This window comes from Bradysia coprophila, unplaced genomic scaffold (genome assembly GCF_014529535.1).
Source record: "Bradysia coprophila strain Holo2 unplaced genomic scaffold, BU_Bcop_v1 contig_333, whole genome shotgun sequence".
NCBI classification, from domain to species: Eukaryota; Metazoa; Arthropoda; class Insecta; order Diptera; family Sciaridae; genus Bradysia; species Bradysia coprophila.
The window spans coordinates 1,138,598-1,146,973 of record NW_023503592.1 but is presented as its reverse complement, the minus strand read 5'-3'; positions in this window follow the sequence as shown (position 1 = coordinate 1,146,973).

The window sequence follows — 8,376 nt, the reverse complement described above, 5'->3', positions numbered from 1 at the left end:
CCACGTTTCTTATTATTGGTCTATCTTCGGTTTCTTCCGTTGGACTCTGTCTTGCTGAAGAAAACAAATTCTCATAAAATTCTGTTGCAATGTTTAATATCGCATTTCGATCCGTTTGGATCGTTCCTGTTTTGTCTCGTAATTTGAAGATTTCTTTTTTGGCGTTTGTCATTTTTCTCCGTAGGACTTTCATATTGCAGTTAGCTTCAATTATGTTTTGAGCCAATTGGACATTATATTTTCTTTCATCTGATCTCCTTGCTTTGTTGATACTTTTAGACAAGTTCCGGTATTCCACCGAATCTCGCCCTCCGTTTTTTACCAACTCTGCTCTGCTTGCGATCAGGTCTAATGTTTCTCTGCTGAGTTTCGATTCTTTCCCTTGGACGGATTTGCATTTGGATTTCATGAATCCCATTATTGTATCGACGATTTTGGTATTCAATTCGTCCAATGTTTCACATTGATTGTTGACGTTATCTAATTCGGCAGTCATTTTCATGGCAAATTCTTCATTTTGTGTGTAAAGCCGTTGTACGTCAATCCTTTCACTTTTCTGAACTAGTTGTGATCTTTGAAATCTGGTATTTAACGTGACTCTTGCACGAACCATTCGGTGATCACTACCGGTTGAAAAATTGTTTAGGACCGTAACGTTCTTAACGGTTGACTTACAGCCAGTTATGATGTAATCGATCTCATTTTTCGTTACACCATCTGCACTAGCCCAAGTCCATTTCCTTTGAGGCTTTCCGGCAAAAAATGAATTCATTGCGTACAAATTGTGTTGCTGTAAGAAGTTGAGTAAAGTATTTCCACGCTCATTTCTTTGGTCGTTGCTAAAACTACCAACAGAAACTTCGGAGTCTTCTTCTCGTTTTCCCAGCTTCGCATTGAAATCACCGATTAGATATTGGTAATGTGAAGGGTTTTCGTCCAGAGCTTTCTCGACATCTTCATAGAATCTTTCTACTTCTTCGTCATCATGAGTGGACGTGGGTGCGTAAACCTGAATTAATTTGACACTGTATCTGTTATTTATCTTCAGGCTTACGTATATCACTCGATCGGATATGCTTTTCGTGTGAATTATGCGATCCGACCACCGCTTGTTTATGAACAATCCGACACCGTGCATCAGCATCTGACTGTCACTTCCTCGGTAGAAGAATGTATGCCCTGATTGTAATTTCAGGCATTCCTCTCCAGGTTTTCTCACTTCGCTCACTCCCACAACATCCCATTTTATCTTTTCTAGCTCTTCTTCCATTTCTTGCATTTTTTGTCTTGACGACAATGTTCTGGCATTATATGTGGCAATGTATAATTCGTTGTGGCTTCGTTTGAAGGTTTTTAGCATTAAAACACCACGCTTGCTACTGCGGGTTGGTGAGTATGAAAGCTTTACTTTGCTCGCCCCCGGTAATCCTCGAGCTCTGACCCGCACATTTCTGCACGTTCCGGGACCACCGTGCCTATCAAAGTGCACAGTGCCCGACGGGGTAGTGTTACTCTTTTTGAACATTCTTTTCCATAAAGCTTTGCCCATTCTTTTGAACCTATCTGAGCAAAAGGTTATTCGTCATTTAAAAGCTTAACCTAGTAGCTAATAAGAATTCTGGGATCGTTCTATCCTTTGGCTTCCTGATCGTGTTGTTCCACCTCAACGTTGGTCCCTTAACCCCAATTCTTTCGGCTTCCAGCTCACGATTCATTCAACCTTAAGATTGATCTATCTAATCCTATCTTATTTACTGCTACGTCCTCGTTAAACTTCATTCCCTCCACTCTTTTTCAAACTGGCTTGGGACAGTCTTTGGCGGTGTTTTGTGACTCAATATATGTCTATTCTTAATTTTTTTAAATGTGACTTCCTCCCTCTCTTCTTCATCCTTTCCCCGTGAACAGAGAAATCCAATATTTCTCCAGGAAAAACGTAACTACAAACAGACATGGCACAAATTATAGAGCTTCCCCTACCACTTAAGTTCAACTGAATCATATAATAGTGCTGCTAGCTGCTTTCATGTTAACATTCACTTACTCCATCAGCGAGAAACGAAACATTTATCATAATTTCTCCACATATACCATATTCCCGAACAAAAGCAACATGTAATTTACCCGTCACCCTACTTCGCAATATCCTCTTTGATTAATATTGAGAGATAATAACATTTTAAATGTCTAAATTAACTCGGAACACATAAATTTCCATAAAATAACTGTATTATAATGGTGTCAACACAGTATACATACCTACCACACACACCACCGCCACAATATGCCATGAGAACACTTTTCATTTACCGTCATATTTCTTATGAAAGCTAAATTCTACAAGTTAATTATTGTTTATAATAATCTCCCCAGTCATTATACCATGCCACCCCAAAATCCATGGAAAAGTAACACCGAACCAAAACAAACGCCCGAGACAAAACCCAACAAAAAAAACCTTCAAAAATTAATTTACTTCCGCCACATTTTCCGCATTCAATAAAAATTACACGAAAAGCATCTTGTTTATGGGTTTCACTCTCTCAATTTTAATGATTAAAAATTACCAAGCCTAATTACCCAATTTTCTCGATGTTGTTTTTCTGCTTTCTTTTCTTTCTTTTCTCGGCTCTTAATATACCCAAAACACAATCATTTATCTAATTATCACGTCAGAGTAAAAATGAAATGAAAGGAAGCTTTTTTCTCTTCAGAAAAAAAAAATGAATTAATGTCACCAAGCGCCCGACCGACTTTCACTAATTAATCCAATTAGAATTCTTTTTTCATGTCTTACGTTTAGGTTGTAAAATGTAATTTACACAGGGGGTGCTTTATGCACAGGAAATTTAACAAAATTAAAATTTCCTCGACGCTAAAAATGATCCATTTAAAAACAGAAGAAAAAATAATTTTTCTTTGGTAAATACCAAATCTAGTGTATGCTCGTACGGTTCATTAGGGTGGTTAAAATGGGAAACGAAGAATGGAACGTATGGGGTTGCATAGAAAATTACAAACGATATGTGGTTTTTGTAACTTGCTTGCTTGTTAAGTGCGAGAAATGATCTAAATTGATTTGAGTTGCGGAACACTTCTTCTTGAGAAACAGACACCCAGATCAAAGAACCTTTGTTGTTACCTACACCCTATCATTTCTTCCTCTATAAGGGAAATTTCCGGCTTTCAATAAGAATTCATTACCGCACCTTTGCCCGGACTGGTCATGCTGGACTACCGGACATTTCCCGCTCCTTTAATTTTTGTATCAATATTTCAATTTCCGACCGAATGCAAAAGGAAACAACAAAATTTCGTAAACAAATCGTTTCATTGGTTGTCCACACAAGCAATACAAGATCAAGGAATTTCAATGTCTCAGGTTGCCGTGGTCAAAAAATAAAGAACTGGAAGTTTGCAATGCTCTAGTCACAGCGCAGCCAGATTTTTCATCGTTCCTTTCACAGCTTCTGCAAAAAAAAACAGAAATGTTTTCAGAAAATACTTGCCAGATATCTCCCTCTCCCCTTTCAATTGTGACGGCATTTGTACATGACCCCTGACAGTGAAATATATTTCTGTATTTGTATTATTGTAGCCATCATTCGTGTCAAATGCTGTCTTTAGCTTTTTTGCGCTACGGGTAATTTTTTATTATGCGCCAAAAATGTTCGGCACCAAATTTAAATGTTGACCACCAACTGTAAACGTTTGGCGCAAAATGTAAACGTTGGCAGCCCTCTGTACTCTTTAGGAAGGGATGACATTTTGTGTTTCAGAATTCGGCACATTCCAAGATAAAGGTGACGCAAAAAACTTTTTTGTAGTCACGGGCCAAAACTCTTTCTAGCAAACAAACTAAATTTATAAATGACGGTAAAGACGTGAAACTATGCTACTTGTTTTAGATTCGTGAGTCTGTTCACTTTAAGTCTTTTGAAGAAGCGGAGTTTCTCAAACTTATTTTACACCCCAATTAGATTTTCTAGGAGAGTTTGCTTGATAAAGAGAGTACTGTTTGGGCGTTAAACACTTTAGCGGGCACCAAGGTCATAATTGATCTTTTTGCCCGTATGGAAAAGGAGGCACGAGATGTACAATGATTGAAATAAGTTTTATATCAAATCTATTAGACCAGCATCCATTCAGTGTACGAGCCTAATTTACCCAATTGGAATCTGTCTAAAAAAAGAATATGAAATAAACCACAAAGCCATCTGTATATGAGTAGATAAACTTATCACATTTTTTTATGGTAATAAAGCAACACCCCAAAAATACTACAAATAAAAAAATAACGAAACGTAATGCAAAGGGATGACAATTACGGTTATATACGTGAAATGGTTTTTTTCATCTTCCCTTCTTCGGTATATATTATATAGAGACACGTTCAATACATCGCTGTATCTATATATGCACTGCACACACATGTATTCGTACTCGAATTTGTACTAACGCATTTTCGGAGGGTAGAGTAAAGAATGAAGAGAAAAAAATTTTGCCTATAGAAAATAAGCAAGAGGGGAGAGATTTTTTTTATCCTGTCCTGTTGTGTTGATTTTTTCCATTCTAGCTCCACCTTCACCCTGTGTATGTGATTATCGGGAAAAATCAAAATGCGTACCCACGAATTACGCACCCCATTGCGAGTACTGGAAAAAAATGAATGCTAAAATTGTGTGTACTTTTTCGGGGGCGCCGCTGCTGTTACACAGCGCAGCCATTATGAATTATTTGTTTTGAAATTCCTTTTCGATTTAGATTTACGCTTAGAGATATGAGTAAACAAAAAAAAATTAGCGCGCGGAGGAAAGAAAATTTCACCTTTTTTCATCTCCCCATTTATTTTGAGGTATGAGGTATACTACATACTCCACACTGTGTGTATGTACGTTAATGGCAGGACGGAAGAAAAAAAAATATAAAAGAAGAAAAAACCACACCACATCGTTACGGAGAACAGGGAAAAGTCGTTAATATTTTTTTTTACTATTGCCTCCTCATATATATATGGCCGTTGTCTATATATAGAGCATTAGCTAACATCAACCACCGTGTGTCTCTTTCGCCTCTTTTTTATTTAAAGATAAAAAAAATATTCAGCCGGGGAACCAAACGGGAAATTCACTTTTTCTTCCCTTCTCTCTGCTAATAGAAAATCGATAAAATGTGTAGTTTATTATGTAAAAATCTGACATCAGGTGCTGAACAACGTAAGTAATTCACTTAAAAAAATAGAAGAAAGTTTTTTTTTTAAACAAGCGAAGAAAAAGAAACAAGTGAAGAACATAGCAGACGCTGGAACGTTAGCCCCGTACGTACATCCGTATACCCGAAAAAGCCACTTGCGGCCATAAAATTAACTTGGTATCTGATAAACTGCAACTTTGGCCAACCAACCATGCTGCCACCTTAAAGTACAGAAACACTAAACCATCCCAAAAGTCCACGAGAGAATAAAAAAACTCGCTAATCCTTCATATTTCAAAATCCTGAAGTTCAAGAACTGGGAAGAGTAGTGCAACTTCGTAAGCCATCATCAGAGAGATGCTAAGATAACGGCTGGGACGCCGTTTCGACGGATAGAGGGAATTTGTCAGCCTTTTTCATATAACGAATGAAATGTCAAAAATGGCTGACTTTTTCCAAAATTGGTCGGTTGTTTACAAAATAATTAATTTTTGACTACAATTATTCGAGAAGCAGAATATGGAAATACGTTTGCATCGGTGTCAAAATTAACGTAAAGGGTTTTATTTGCAAGGTACTTTCGTATTATCTGAGATATACGCGTTCAAAAATTGGTCTCCAAAATCGTTTTTTTCAATTCGGAAATTGTGTACGAATACTGAATCTGATTTATAAATAAATGGACTTACGTTCATTCTGATCCCACAAGGATCATGTTAGCAATTTATTTCATAAAAATTGGTGATGCTGGAAGTATTAAAAAAATCTGTGGTTATGCCTTTTTCAATTTGACAGCTGGTCGCATACGGCTCAATTTTTTTCAGAAATGATGGACAAATTCACTCTATCCGTCGAAGGGGCGTCCCAGCCGTCATATTAGCATCTCTCTGGCCATCATACCACCTTAATAATTCCAGAAGCTGAAAAGTAGAATTATAAAAATCTATTTTTCCTTCAATAACATCCAAAAACCATCAACTATCTATCTAGGTCTGAGTAGCACTATTTACGCTAACTGTGAGGGCTGAAGCTCATGAATGAATTGACGTTCATAAATGTTTTTGTTCATCGATTGGTGTGACCAATCGTTTTTGATAATAATATCCGATATTGTTTCTTTGTTGTCTAAAATCCAGCTTTGTGGTAGCTTGACCGCGGACACCCGCATGCGAGATGATAATTTGCTTTCATTTTTTTATAATTTCTTTGCCAATGTCGCAATGGTCTTGAACACCATTATTAAATGCAAAGCATCTAGAGATACTTTTATAATCTCACAGATCGAAACCGTTCGCTACTCTATCCAAAATGACACCTTTTTCAACCGTACTCTTTAACATTTTCATCTGGGATCCTGGTTTAAGTACACGGACAATTATTTTTTGCGGATTCGTCATCTATAACCCCAGGCGAACGGTTTGCCCTTAGCGTATGCTTGTGATTCCAAAACGGCATAGTGTTCCTATAAAACCCGAGTACTTCGTGCGGGGCTTAATACAGTCCAAATTGGAGATAGTATACGACAGGCGTTAGGTATACAGATGGGGACAAACCGAATCAGCTATTTTTCTACCTTGTCGTCATAATGTAGTTACTCAACGCGCACACAGCCTTTTTCTTATTTAATTTTTCAGTTAGGCGTAAATTTGTTTTAAGAAATTTACTTTTCTTTCCCATTCTCTCTCTCTCTCTCGGTTGACTTTTTAAATGATAAATTGAGTGAATCAATTACATTTTTCAGCTTGATGTGATGGTTTCTCGGAATAATCATGATAAATAGAATTTTTTTAAAAGTTGTTGATGGTTAACGATGAATTGATGAGGGTGAGAAAATTTCTTTTACGTATACGAAATCAATAAGTTTTCTTTTCGTTGGGCTGAATAAATTTTTTGTTTCGTTTTATATCAATGAAATTAGTCCGTTACGCTAGATTCAACGTATATATGGATATGTTGTCTGATACCTATACCTACGAGGGATTCTTTTGAAAAACCGACTCATACTTCACTTCTCGGCGAACCTCAGATCCAGCACAGATCCTTTTTAAGAAACTTGTGCTATGGTGCAGATCAGGCCTGTTGACCTTCGAGGTTCCACACAAGTTTGAAGCGTAGCTATAAAAGTTGTCTTTTCGATGAAAAGAGTAAGAATGGTCACTTCCGTCGAAACAAGTGGCGCCACACGAAATGCTTTCATTTACATGCCACAATATAATAACATGGCAACTAACAGCAGCTTTAGAGTATCGGCATTGCGCCATCCGGAATAACTACTAAATTCGTTCCTCCCTTTTCGTACACGTAAGGGGCCATTCACAAATTACGCACTCACCTAAGGGGGAGGGGGGTCAGAAATCAGACATTTTTATATGAAAAACGCGTGCGAAACGGGGGGGGGGTCAAAAATTAACCGTCCACCGCGTGCGTAATTTGTGAATGGCCCCTAAATAACCTGACTTTATGTATCCCCTCAGCTTTGAAATATCATACAGACTATGCCAAATGCCATTCATTTTGGTTCTTTTTACGACATTTTTGAACACAATCTGTCATCCGATATGTGGACACAATCGACGGACTTCTAATGTCAAAAGCAAATGGTAACCACGGCAGACAGAGTAGATTACGAAGACCTTCAACGGATGCAAAATGTGTCACTAGAGTCACAGATTCGTCGTCAAAAGTACTGTCCCAGGTTTTGAGGAACAGCCTACCGAAATTGAATACAACTGGTGTTAATTCGGTGATGCGAATCCAATACCTTATACCTTACATAGCGCTAAATCTCAACTTAAGCTTAATACTCAGACTACCGATGCCCTGGAGTCTATGACTCAATCATCTTTTTTAACAGTGACAAATCCCAAAACGCCCCTCACTCCGTTAAACGACGAGTTTACGCTAATGCAAGGAAAGAACATTTTTCATTGTTGTACACTGAGGAAAAAGTAGTTACCTGCTACAGCTGCGATCTGTCTCCAGCTGTAGTTTTTGAGAAAATTCAGCTGTCACAGAAAATATTTCGGCCCGTAGCTGTCACAGCTGTATTTTTCTACTTGCTATCAGAGCTGTAGTTGTGATTACCTACAATAGCTGTGTGATTGCCTACAATCAAAATGTTGTGATCGATAGGCACGGGTTCGAATCATGTCGGATCCTGTTTTTTTTTAAATAATATTAATA